Source organism: Podarcis raffonei, chromosome 4 (genome assembly GCF_027172205.1).
Source record: "Podarcis raffonei isolate rPodRaf1 chromosome 4, rPodRaf1.pri, whole genome shotgun sequence".
Taxonomy (NCBI): domain Eukaryota; kingdom Metazoa; phylum Chordata; class Lepidosauria; order Squamata; family Lacertidae; genus Podarcis; species Podarcis raffonei.
In genome coordinates, this window is record NC_070605.1 from 86,249,518 (window position 1) to 86,262,432 (window position 12,915).

A 12,915-nucleotide genomic window follows, 5' to 3' on the forward strand; every position below is an offset into this window, starting at 1 on the left:
CGAGGGCTGATTAATTGTCCTGTGATAAAAAGCCTTCTGTTTTGACCCCCAAACCTTTCAGGGGAGCATTTGCAACCGATTGGCACCATTTTTGAGTGAATTGGAGAACGTTAGATTTTTGCTGACATTGTGACCCCGGGGCTTAGGGATTTTTCAAAAAAATATTTTTCTGCCGGTTAAGTGGTCGAGGTCTGATTTACTGTCCTGTGATAAAAAGCCTTCTGTTTTGACCCCCAAACCTTTCAGGGGAGCATTTGCAACCGTTTGGCACCATTTTTGAGTGAATTCCCGAAAGTCAGATTTTTGATGAAATTGTGACCCCGGGGCTTAGGGATTTTTTCAAAAAAATATTTTTCTGCCGGTTATGTTGTTTAAGGCTGATTTACTGTCCAGTGATAAAAAGCCTTCTGTTTCGACCCCCAAACCTTTCAGGGGAGCATTTCCAACCGTTTGGCACCATTTTTGAGTGAATTGCCGAAAGTAAGATTTTTGATGAAATTGTGACCCTGGGGCTTATGGATTTTTTCAAAAAAATCTTTTTCTGCCGGTTATGTTGTCGAGGGCTGATTTCTTGTGCTGTGATAAAAAGCCTTCTGTTTCGACGGCCAAACCTCTCAGGGGAGCATTTGCAACCATTTGACACCATTTTTGAGTGAATTGGAGAACGTCAGATTTTTGATGAAATTGTGACCCCGGGGCTTAGGGATTTTTTCAAAAAAATATTTTTCTGCCGGTTAAGTGGTCGAGGGCTGATTTCTTGTCCTGTGATAAAAAGCCTTCTGTTTCGACCCTCAAACCTTTCCGAGGAGCATTTGCAACCGTTTGGCACCAATTTTGAGTGAATTGCCGAAAGGCAGATTTTTGATGAAATTGTGACCCTGGGGCTTAGGGATTTTTTCAAAAAAATCTTTTTCTGCCAGTTAAGTGGTCGAGGGCTGATTTACTGTCCTGTGATAAAAAGCCTTCTGTTTCGACCCCCAAACCTTTCAGCGGAGCATTTGCAACCGGTTGGCACCATTTTTGAGTGAATTGCCGAAAGTAAGATTTTTGATGAAATTGTGACCCTGGGGCTTATGGATTTTTTCAAAAAAATCTTTTTCTGCCGGTTATGTTGTCGAGGGCTGATTTCTTGTGCTGTGATAAAAAGCCTTCTGTTTCGACGGCCAAACCTCTCAGGGGAGCATTTGCAACCATTTGACACCATTTTTGAGTGAATTGGAGAACGTCAGATTTTTGATGAAATTGTGACCCCGGGGCTTAGGGATTTTTTCAAAAAAATATTTTTCTGCCGGTTAAGTGGTCGAGGGCTGATTTCTTGTCCTGTGATAAAAAGCCTTCTGTTTCGACCCTCAAACCTTTCCGAGGAGCATTTGCAACCGTTTGGCACCAATTTTGAGTGAATTGCCGAAAGGCAGATTTTTGATGAAATTGTGACCCTGGGGCTTAGGGATTTTTTCAAAAAAATCTTTTTCTGCCAGTTAAGTGGTCGAGGGCTGATTTACTGTCCTGTGATAAAAAGCCTTCTGTTTCGACCCCCAAACCTTTCAGCGGAGCATTTGCAACCGGTTGGCACCATTTTTGAGTGAATTGGAGTACGTTAGATTTTTGCTGACATTGTGACCCCGGGGCTTAGGGATTTTTCAAAAAAATATTTTTCTGCCGGTTAAGTGGTCGAGGGCTGATTTACTGTCCTGTGATAAAAAGCCTTCTGTTTCGACCCCCAAACCTTTCAGCGGAGCATTTGCATCCGTTTGGCACCATTTTTTAGTGAATTGCCGAAAGTCAGATTTTTGATGAAATTGTGACCCCGGGGCTTAGGGATTTTTTCAAAAAAATATTTTTCTGCCGGTTATGTTGTTGAGGGCTGATTAACTGTCCTGTGATAAAAAGCCTTCTGTTTCGACCCCCAAACCTTTCAGGGGAGCATTTCCAACCGTTTGGCACCATTTTTGAGTGAATTGCCGAAAGTAAGATTTTTGATGAAATTATGACCCCGGGGCTTATGGATTTTTTCAAAAAAATCTTTTTCTGCCGGTTATGTTGTCGAGGGCTGATTTCTTGTGCTGTGATAAAAAGCCTTCTGTTTCGACCGCCAAACCTCTCAGGGGAGCATTTGCAACCGTTTGATACCATTTTTGAGTGAATTGGAGAACGTCAGGTTTTTGATGAAATTGTGACCCCGGGGCTTAGGGATTTTTTTTAAAAAAATATTTTTCTGCCGGTTAAGTGGTCGAGGTCTGATTTCTTGTGGTGTGATAAAAAGCCTTCTGTTTCGACCGCCAAACCTCTCAGGGGAGCATTTGCAACCGTTTGGCACCATTTCTGAGTGAATTGGAGAACGTCAGATTTTTGCTGAAATTGTGACCCCGGGGCTTAGGGATTTTTTCAAAAAAATCTTTTGCTGCTGGTTATGTTGTCGAGGGCTGATTTCTTGTGCTATGATAAAAAGCCTTCTGTTTCGACATCCAAACCTTTCAGGGGAGCATTTGCAACCGTTTGGCAACATTTTTGAGTGAATTGCCGAAAGTCATATTTTTGATGAAATTGTGACCCCGGGGCTTAGGGATTTTTTCAGAAAAATATTTTTTGCGAGTTAAGTTGTCTAGGGCTGATTTACTGTCCTGTGATAAAAAGCCTTCTGTTTACACCCCCAAACCTTTCAGGGGACCATTTGCAACCGATTGGCACCATTTTTGAGTGAATTGGAGAACATCAGATTTTTGCTGAAATTGTGACCCCGGGGCTTAGGGATTTTTTCAAAAAAATATTTTTCTGCCGGTTATGTTGTTGAGGGCTGAATTACTGTCCTGTGTTAAAAAGCCTTCTGTTTCGACCGCCAAACCTCTCAGGGGAGCATTTGCAAACGTTTGAAACCATTTTTGAGTGAATAGGAGAACATCAGATTTTTGCTGAAATTGTGACCCCGGGGCTTAAGGATTTTTTCAAAAAAATCTTTTTCTGCCGGTTAAGTGGTCGAGGGCTGATTTCTTGTCCTGTGATAAAAAGCCTTCTGTTTCGACCCCCAAACCTTTCAGGGGAGCATTTACAACCGTTTGGCACCATTTTTAAGTGAATTGCCAAAAGGCAGATTTTTAATGAAATTGTGGCCCCGGGGCTTAGGGATTTTTTCAAAAAAATATTTTTCTGCCGGTTAAGTGGTCGAGGGCTGATTAATTGTCCTGTGATAAAAAGCCTTCTGTTTCGACCGCCAAACCTTTCACGGGAGCATTTGAAACCGATTGGCACCATTTTTGAGTGAATTGGAGAACGTCAGATTTTTGCTGAAATTGTGACCCTGGGGCTTAGGGATTTTTTCAAAAAAATCTTTTTTTGGCAGTTAAGTGGTCGAGGGCTGATTTCTTGTTCTGTGATAAAAAGCCTTCTGTTTCGACCCCCAAACCTTTCAGGGGAGCATTTGCAACCATATGGCACCATCCTTGAGTGAATTGCCGAAAGTAAGATTTTTGATGAAATTGTGACCCCGGGGCTTAGGGATTTTTTCAAAAAAATCTTTTTCTGCCGGTTAAGTTGTCAAGGGCTGATTTCTTGTGGTGTGATAAAAAGCCTTCTGTTTCGACCCCCAAACATTTCAGGGGAGCATTTGCAACCGTTTGGCACCATTTTTGAGTGAATTGCCGAAAGTCAGATTTTTGATGAAATTGTGACCCCGGGGCTTAGGGATTTCTTCAAAAAAATATTTTTCTGCCGGTTAAGTGGTCGAGGGCTGATTTCTTGTCTTGTAATAAAAAGCCTTCTGTTTCGACCGCCAAACCTTTCACGGGAGCATTTGAAACCGATTGGCACCATTTTTGAGTGAATTGGAGAACGTCAGATTTTTGCTGAAATTGTGACCCCGGGGCTTAGGGATTTTTCAAAAAAATCTTTTTCTGCCGGTTAAGTGGTCAAGGGCTGATTTACTGTCCTGTGATAAAAAGCCTTCTGTTTCGACCCCCAAACCTTTCAGCGGAGCATTTGTAACCGGTTGGCAACATTTTTGAGTGAATTGGAGAACGTCAGATTTTTGATGAAATTGTGACCCCGGGGCTTAGGGATTTTTTCAAAAAAATATTTTTCTGCCGGTTAAGTGGTCGAGGGCTGATTTCTTGTCCTGTGATAAAAAGCCTTCTGTTTCGACCCTCAAACCTTTCCGAGGAGCATTTGCAACCGTTTGGCACCATTTTTGAGTGAATTGCCGAAAGTAAGATTTTTGATGAAATTATGACCCCGGGGCTTATGGATTTTTTCAAAAAAATCTTTTTCTGCCGGTTATGTTGTCGAGGGCTGATTTCTTGTGCTGTGATAAAAAGCCTTCTGTTTCGACCGCCAAACCTCTCAGGGGAGCATTTGCAACCGTTTGATACCATTTTTGAGTGAATTGGAGAACGTCAGGTTTTTGATGAAATTGTGACCCCGGGGCTTAGGGATTTTTTCAAAAAAATATTTTTCTGCCGGTTAAGTGGTCGAGGGCTGATTTACTGTCCTGTGATAAAAAGCCTTCTGTTTCGACCCCCAAACATTTCAGGGGAGCATTTGCAACCGTTTGGCACCATTTTTGAGTGAATTGCCGAAAGTCAGATTTTTGATGAAATTGTGACCCCGGGGCTTAGGGATTTTTTCAAAAAAATATTTTTCTGCCGGTTATGTTGTTGAGGGCTGATTTACTGTCCTGTAGTAAAACGCCTTCTGTTTCGACCCCCAAACCTTTCCGAGGAGCATTTGCAACGGTTTGCACCATTTTTGAGTGAATTGCCGAAAGGCAGATTTTTGATGAAATTGTGACCCTGGGGCTTAGGGATTTTTTCAAAAAAATCTTTTTCTGCCGGTTAAGTGGTCGAGGGCTGATTTACTGTCCTGTGATAAAAAGCCTTCTGTTTCGACCCCCAAACCTTTCAGCGGAGCATTTGCAACCGGTTGGCACCATTTTTGAGTGAATTGGAGAACGTCAGAATGTTATTGAAATTGTGACCCCGGTGCTTAGGGATTTTTTCAAAAAAATAATTTTCTGCCGGTTAAGTGGTCGAGGGCTGATTAATTGTCCTGTGATAAAAAGCCTTCTGTTTTGACCCCCAAACCTTTCAGGGGAGCATTTGCAACCGATTGGCACCATTTTTGAGTGAATTGGAGAACGTTAGATTTTTGCTGACATTGTGACCCCGGGGCTTAGGGATTTTTCAAAAAAATATTTTTCTGCCGGTTAAGTGGTCGAGGTCTGATTTACTGTCCTGTGATAAAAAGCCTTCTGTTTTGACCCCCAAACCTTTCAGGGGAGCATTTGCAACCGTTTGGCACCATTTTTGAGTGAATTCCCGAAAGTCAGATTTTTGATGAAATTGTGACCCCGGGGCTTAGGGATTTTTTCAAAAAAATATTTTTCTGCCGGTTATGTTGTTTAAGGCTGATTTACTGTCCAGTGATAAAAAGCCTTCTGTTTCGACCCCCAAACCTTTCAGGGGAGCATTTCCAACCGTTTGGCACCATTTTTGAGTGAATTGCCGAAAGTAAGATTTTTGATGAAATTGTGACCCTGGGGCTTATGGATTTTTTCAAAAAAATCTTTTTCTGCCGGTTATGTTGTCGAGGGCTGATTTCTTGTGCTGTGATAAAAAGCCTTCTGTTTCGACGGCCAAACCTCTCAGGGGAGCATTTGCAACCATTTGACACCATTTTTGAGTGAATTGGAGAACGTCAGATTTTTGATGAAATTGTGACCCCGGGGCTTAGGGATTTTTTCAAAAAAATATTTTTCTGCCGGTTAAGTGGTCGAGGGCTGATTTCTTGTCCTGTGATAAAAAGCCTTCTGTTTCGACCCTCAAACCTTTCCGAGGAGCATTTGCATCCGTTTGGCACCATTTTTTAGTGAATTGCCGAAAGTCAGATTTTTGATGAAATTGTGACCCCGGGGCTTAGGGATTTTTTCAAAAAAATCTTTTTCTGCCGGTTATGTTGTTGAGGGCTGATTAACTGTCCTGTGATAAAAAGCCTTCTGTTTCGACCCCCAAACCTTTCAGGGGAGCATTTCCAACCGTTTGGCACCATTTCTGAGTGAATTGCCGAAAGTTAGATTTTTGATGAAATTATGACCCCGGGGCTTAGGGATTTTTTCAAAAAAATCTTTTTCTGCCGGTTATGTTGTCGAGGGCTGATTTCTTGTGCTGTGATAAAAAGCCTTCTGTTTCGACCGCCAAACCTCTCAGGGGAGCATTTGCAACCGTTTGATACCATTTTTGAGTGAATTGGAGAACGTCAGGTTTTTGATGAAATTGTGACCCCGGGGCTTAGGGATTTTTTTTAAAAAAATATTTTTCTGCCGGTTAAGTGGTCGAGGTCTGATTTCTTGTGGTGTGATAAAAAGCCTTCTGTTTCGACCGCCAAACCTCTCAGGGGAGCATTTGCAACCGTTTGGCACCATTTCTGAGTGAATTGGAGAACGTCAGATTTTTGCTGAAATTGTGACCCCGGGGCTTAGGGATTTTTTCAAAAAAATCTTTTGCTGCTGGTTATGTTGTCGAGGGCTGATTTCTTGTGCTATGATAAAAAGCCTTCTGTTTCGACATCCAAACCTTTCAGGGGAGCATTTGCAACCGTTTGGCAACATTTTTGAGTGAATTGCCGAAAGTCATATTTTTGATGAAATTGTGACCCCGGGGCTTAGGGATTTTTTCAGAAAAATATTTTTTGCGAGTTAAGTTGTCTAGGGCTGATTTACTGTCCTGTGATAAAAAGCCTTCTGTTTACACCCCCAAACCTTTCAGGGGACCATTTGCAACCGATTGGCACCATTTTTGAGTGAATTGGAGAACGTCAGATTTTTGCTGAAATTGTGACCCCGGGGCTTAGGGATTTTTTCAAAAAAATATTTTTCTGCCGGTTATGTTGTTGAGGGCTGAATTACTGTCCTGTGTTAAAAAGCCTTCTGTTTCGACCGCCAAACCTCTCAGGGGAGCATTTGCAAACGTTTGAAACCATTTTTGAGTGAATAGGAGAACATCAGATTTTTGCTGAAATTGTGACCCCGGGGCTTAAGGATTTTTTCAAAAAAATCTTTTTCTGCCGGTTAAGTGGTCGAGGGCTGATTTCTTGTCCTGTGATAAAAAGCCTTCTGTTTCGACCCCCAAACCTTTCAGGGGAGCATTTACAACCGTTTGGCACCATTTTTAAGTGAATTGCCAAAAGGCAGATTTTTAATGAAATTGTGGCCCCGGGGCTTAGGGATTTTTTCAAAAAAATATTTTTCTGCCGGTTAAGTGGTCGAGGGCTGATTAATTGTCCTGTGATAAAAAGCCTTCTGTTTCGACCGCCAAACCTTTCACGGGAGCATTTGAAACCGATTGGCACCATTTTTGAGTGAATTGGAGAACGTCAGATTTTTGCTGAAATTGTGACCCCGGGGCTTAGGGATTTTTTCAAAAAAATCTTTTTTTGGCAGTTAAGTGGTCGAGGGCTGATTTCTTGTTCTGTGATAAAAAGCCTTCTGTTTCGACCCCCAAACCTTTCAGGGGAGCATTTGCAACCATATGGCACCATCCTTGAGTGAATTGCCGAAAGTAAGATTTTTGATGAAATTGTGACCCCGGGGCTTAGGGATTTTTTCAAAAAAATCTTTTTCTGCCGGTTAAGTTGTCAAGGGCTGATTTCTTGTGGTGTGATAAAAAGCCTTCTGTTTCGACCCCCAAACATTTCAGGGGAGCATTTGCAACCGTTTGGCACCATTTTTGAGTGAATTGGAGAACGTCAGATTTTTGCTGAAATTGTGGCCCCGGGGCTTAGGGATTTTTTCAAAAAAATCTTTTTTTGGCAGTTAAGTGGTCGAGGGCTGATTTCTTGTTCTGTGATAAAAAGCCTTCTGTTTCGACCCCCAAACCTTTCAGGGGAGCATTTGCAACCATATGGCACCATCCTTGAGTGAATTGCCGAAAGTAAGATTTTTGATGAAATTGTGACCCCGGGGCTTAGGGATTTTTTCAAAAAAATCTTTTTCTGCCGGGTAAGTTGTCAAGGGCTGATTTCTTGTGGTGTGATAAAAAGCCTTCTGTTTCGACCCCCAAACATTTCAGGGGAGCATTTGCAACCGTTTGGCACCATTTTTGAGTGAATTGCCGAAAGTCAGATTTTTGATGAAATTGTGACCCCGGGGCTTAGGGATTTCTTCAAAAAAATATTTTTCTGCCGGTTAAGTGGTCGAGGGCTGATTTCTTGTCTTGTAATAAAAAGCCTTCTGTTTCGACCGCCAAACCTTTCACGGGAGCATTTGAAACCGATTGGCACCATTTTTGAGTGAATTGGAGAACGTCAGATTTTTGCTGAAATTGTGACCCCGGGGCTTAGGGATTTTTCAAAAAAATCTTTTTCTGCCGGTTAAGTGGTCGAGGGCTGATTTACTGTCCTGTGATAAAAAGCCTTCTGTTTCGACCCCCAAACCTTTCAGCGGAGCATTTGTAACCGGTTGGCAACATTTTTGAGTGAATTGGAGAACGTCAGATTTTTGATGAAATTGTGACCCCGGGGCTTAGGGATTTTTTCAAAAAAATATTTTTCTGCCGGTTAAGTGGTCGAGGGCTGATTTCTTGTCCTGTGATAAAAAGCCTTCTGTTTCGACCCTCAAACCTTTCCGAGGAGCATTTGCAACCGTTTGGCACCATTTTTGAGTGAATTGCCGAAAGTAAGATTTTTGATGAAATTATGACCCCGGGGCTTATGGATTTTTTCAAAAAAATCTTTTTCTGCCGGTTATGTTGTCGAGGGCTGATTTCTTGTGCTGTGATAAAAAGCCTTCTGTTTCGACCGCCAAACCTCTCAGGGGAGCATTTGCAACCGTTTGATACCATTTTTGAGTGAATTGGAGAACGTCAGGTTTTTGATGAAATTGTGACCCCGGGGCTTAGGGATTTTTTCAAAAAAATATTTTTCTGCCGGTTAAGTGGTCGAGGGCTGATTTACTGTCCTGTGATAAAAAGCCTTCTGTTTCGACCCCCAAACATTTCAGGGGAGCATTTGCAACCGTTTGGCACCATTTTTGAGTGAATTGCCGAAAGTCAGATTTTTGATGAAATTGTGACCCCGGGGCTTAGGGATTTTTTCAAAAAAATATTTTTCTGCCGGTTATGTTGTTGAGGGCTGATTTACTGTCCTGTAGTAAAACGCCTTCTGTTTCGACCCCCAAACCTTTCCGAGGAGCATTTGCAACGGTTTGCACCATTTTTGAGTGAATTGCCGAAAGGCAGATTTTTGATGAAATTGTGACCCTGGGGCTTAGGGATTTTTTCAAAAAAATCTTTTTCTGCCGGTTAAGTGGTCGAGGGCTGATTTACTGTCCTGTGATAAAAAGCCTTCTGTTTCGACCCCCAAACCTTTCAGCGGAGCATTTGCAACCGGTTGGCACCATTTTTGAGTGAATTGGAGAACGTCAGAATGTTATTGAAATTGTGACCCCGGTGCTTAGGGATTTTTTCAAAAAAATATTTTTCTGCCGGTTAAGTGGTCGAGGGCTGATTAATTGTCCTGTGATAAAAAGCCTTCTGTTTTGACCCCCAAACCTTTCAGGGGAGCATTTGCAACCGATTGGCACCATTTTTGAGTGAATTGGAGAACGTTAGATTTTTGCTGACATTGTGACCCCGGGGCTTAGGGATTTTTCAAAAAAATATTTTTCTGCCGGTTAAGTGGTCGAGGTCTGATTTACTGTCCTGTGATAAAAAGCCTTCTGTTTTGACCCCCAAACCTTTCAGGGGAGCATTTGCAACCGTTTGGCACCATTTTTGAGTGAATTCCCGAAAGTCAGATTTTTGCTGAAATTGTGACCCCGGGGCTTAGGGATTTTTTCAAAAAAATATTTTTCTGCCGGTTATGTTGTTTAAGGCTGATTTACTGTCCAGTGATAAAAAGCCTTCTGTTTCGACCCCCAAACCTTTCAGGGGAGCATTTCCAACCGTTTGGCACCATTTTTGAGTGAATTGCCGAAAGTAAGATTTTTGATGAAATTGTGACCCTGGGGCTTATGGATTTTTTCAAAAAAATCTTTTTCTGCCGGTTATGTTGTCGAGGGCTGATTTCTTGTGCTGTGATAAAAAGCCTTCTGTTTCGACGGCCAAACCTCTCAGGGGAGCATTTGCAACCATTTGACACCATTTTTGAGTGAATTGGAGAACGTCAGATTTTTGATGAAATTGTGACCCCGGGGCTTAGGGATTTTTTCAAAAAAATATTTTTCTGCCGGTTAAGTGGTCGAGGGCTGATTTCTTGTCCTGTGATAAAAAGCCTTCTGTTTCGACCCTCAAACCTTTCCGAGGAGCATTTGCAACCGTTTGGCACCAATTTTGAGTGAATTGCCGAAAGGCAGATTTTTGATGAAATTGTGACCCTGGGGCTTAGGGATTTTTTCAAAAAAATCTTTTTCTGCCAGTTAAGTGGTCGAGGGCTGATTTACTGTCCTGTGATAAAAAGCCTTCTGTTTCGACCCCCAAACCTTTCAGCGGAGCATTTGCAACCGGTTGGCACCATTTTTGAGTGAATTGGAGTACGTTAGATTTTTGCTGACATTGTGACCCCGGGGCTTAGGGATTTTTCAAAAAAATATTTTTCTGCCGGTTAAGTGGTCGAGGGCTGATTTACTGTCCTGTGATAAAAAGCCTTCTGTTTCGACCCCCAAACCTTTCAGCGGAGCATTTGCATCCGTTTGGCACCATTTTTTAGTGAATTGCCGAAAGTCAGATTTTTGATGAAATTGTGACCCCGGGGCTTAGGGATTTTTTCAAAAAAATATTTTTCTGCCGGTTATGTTGTTGAGGGCTGATTAACTGTCCTGTGATAAAAAGCCTTCTGTTTCGACCCCCAAACCTTTCAGGGGAGCATTTCCAACCGTTTGGCACCATTTTTGAGTGAATTGCCGAAAGTAAGATTTTTGATGAAATTATGACCCCGGGGCTTATGGATTTTTTCAAAAAAATCTTTTTCTGCCGGTTATGTTGTCGAGGGCTGATTTCTTGTGCTGTGATAAAAAGCCTTCTGTTTCGACCGCCAAACCTCTCAGGGGAGCATTTGCAACCGTTTGATACCATTTTTGAGTGAATTGGAGAACGTCAGGTTTTTGATGAAATTGTGACCCCGGGGCTTAGGGATTTTTTTTAAAAAAATATTTTTCTGCCGGTTAAGTGGTCGAGGTCTGATTTCTTGTGGTGTGATAAAAAGCCTTCTGTTTCGACCGCCAAACCTCTCAGGGGAGCATTTGCAACCGTTTGGCACCATTTCTGAGTGAATTGGAGAACGTCAGATTTTTGCTGAAATTGTGACCCCGGGGCTTAGGGATTTTTTCAAAAAAATCTTTTGCTGCTGGTTATGTTGTCGAGGGCTGATTTCTTGTGCTATGATAAAAAGCCTTCTGTTTCGACATTCAAACCTTTCAGGGGAGCATTTGCAACCGTTTGGCAACATTTTTGAGTGAATTGCCGAAAGTCATATTTTTGATGAAATTGTGACCCCGGGGCTTAGGGATTTTTTCAGAAAAATATTTTTTGCGAGTTAAGTTGTCTAGGGCTGATTTACTGTCCTGTGATAAAAAGCCTTCTGTTTACACCCCCAAACCTTTCAGGGGACCATTTGCAACCGATTGGCACCATTTTTGAGTGAATTGGAGAACGTCAGATTTTTGCTGAAATTGTGACCCCGGGGCTTAGGGATTTTTTCAAAAAAATATTTTTCTGCCGGTTATGTTGTTGAGGGCTGAATTACTGTCCTGTGTTAAAAAGCCTTCTGTTTCGACCGCCAAACCTCTCAGGGGAGCATTTGCAAACGTTTGAAACCATTTTTGAGTGAATAGGAGAACATCAGATTTTTGCTGAAATTGTGACCCCGGGGCTTAAGGATTTTTTCAAAAAAATCTTTTTCTGCCGGTTAAGTGGTCGAGGGCTGATTTCTTGTCCTGTGATAAAAAGCCTTCTGTTTCGACCCCCAAACCTTTCAGGGGAGCATTTACAACCGTTTGGCACCATTTTTAAGTGAATTGCCAAAAGGCAGATTTTTAATGAAATTGTGGCCCCGGGGCTTAGGGATTTTTTCAAAAAAATATTTTTCTGCCGGTTAAGTGGTCGAGGGCTGATTAATTGTCCTGTGATAAAAAGCCTTCTGTTTCGACCGCCAAACCTCTCAGGGGAGCATTTCCAACCGGCTGGCACCATTTTTGAGTGAATTGCCGAAAGTCATATTTTTGATGAAATTGTGACCCCGGGGCTTAGGGATTTTTTCAAAAAAATATTTTTTTCCGATTAAGTTGTCGAGGGCTGATTTCTTGTGCTGTGATAAAAAGCCTTCTGTTTCGACCGCCAAACCTTTCACGGGAGCATTTGAAACCGATTGGCATCATTTTTGAGTGAATTGGAGAACGTCAGATTTTTGCTGAAATTGTGACCCCGGGGCTTAGGGATTTTTCAAAAAAATCTTTTTCTGCCGGTTAAGTGGTCGAGGGCTGATTTACTGTCCTGTGATAAAAAGCCTTCTGTTTCGACCCCCAAACCTTTCAGCGGAGCATTTGTAACCGGTTGGCAACATTTTTGAGTGAATTGGAGAACGTCAGATTTTTGATGAAATTGTGACCCCGGGGCTTAGGGATTTTTTCAAAAAAATATTTTTCTGCCGGTTAAGTGGTCGAGGGCTGATTTCTTGTCCTGTGATAAAAAGCCTTCTGTTTCGACCCTCAAACCTTTCCGAGGAGCATTTGCAACCGTTTGGCACCAATTTTGAGTGAATTGCCGAAAGGCAGATTTTTGATGAAATTGTGACCCTGGGGCTTAGGGATTTTTTCAAAAAAATCTTTTTCTGCCAGTTAAGTGGTCGAGGGCTGATTTACTGTCCTGTGATAAAAAGCCTTCTGTTTCGACCCCCAAACCTTTCAGCGGAGCATTTGCAACCGGTTGGCACCATTTT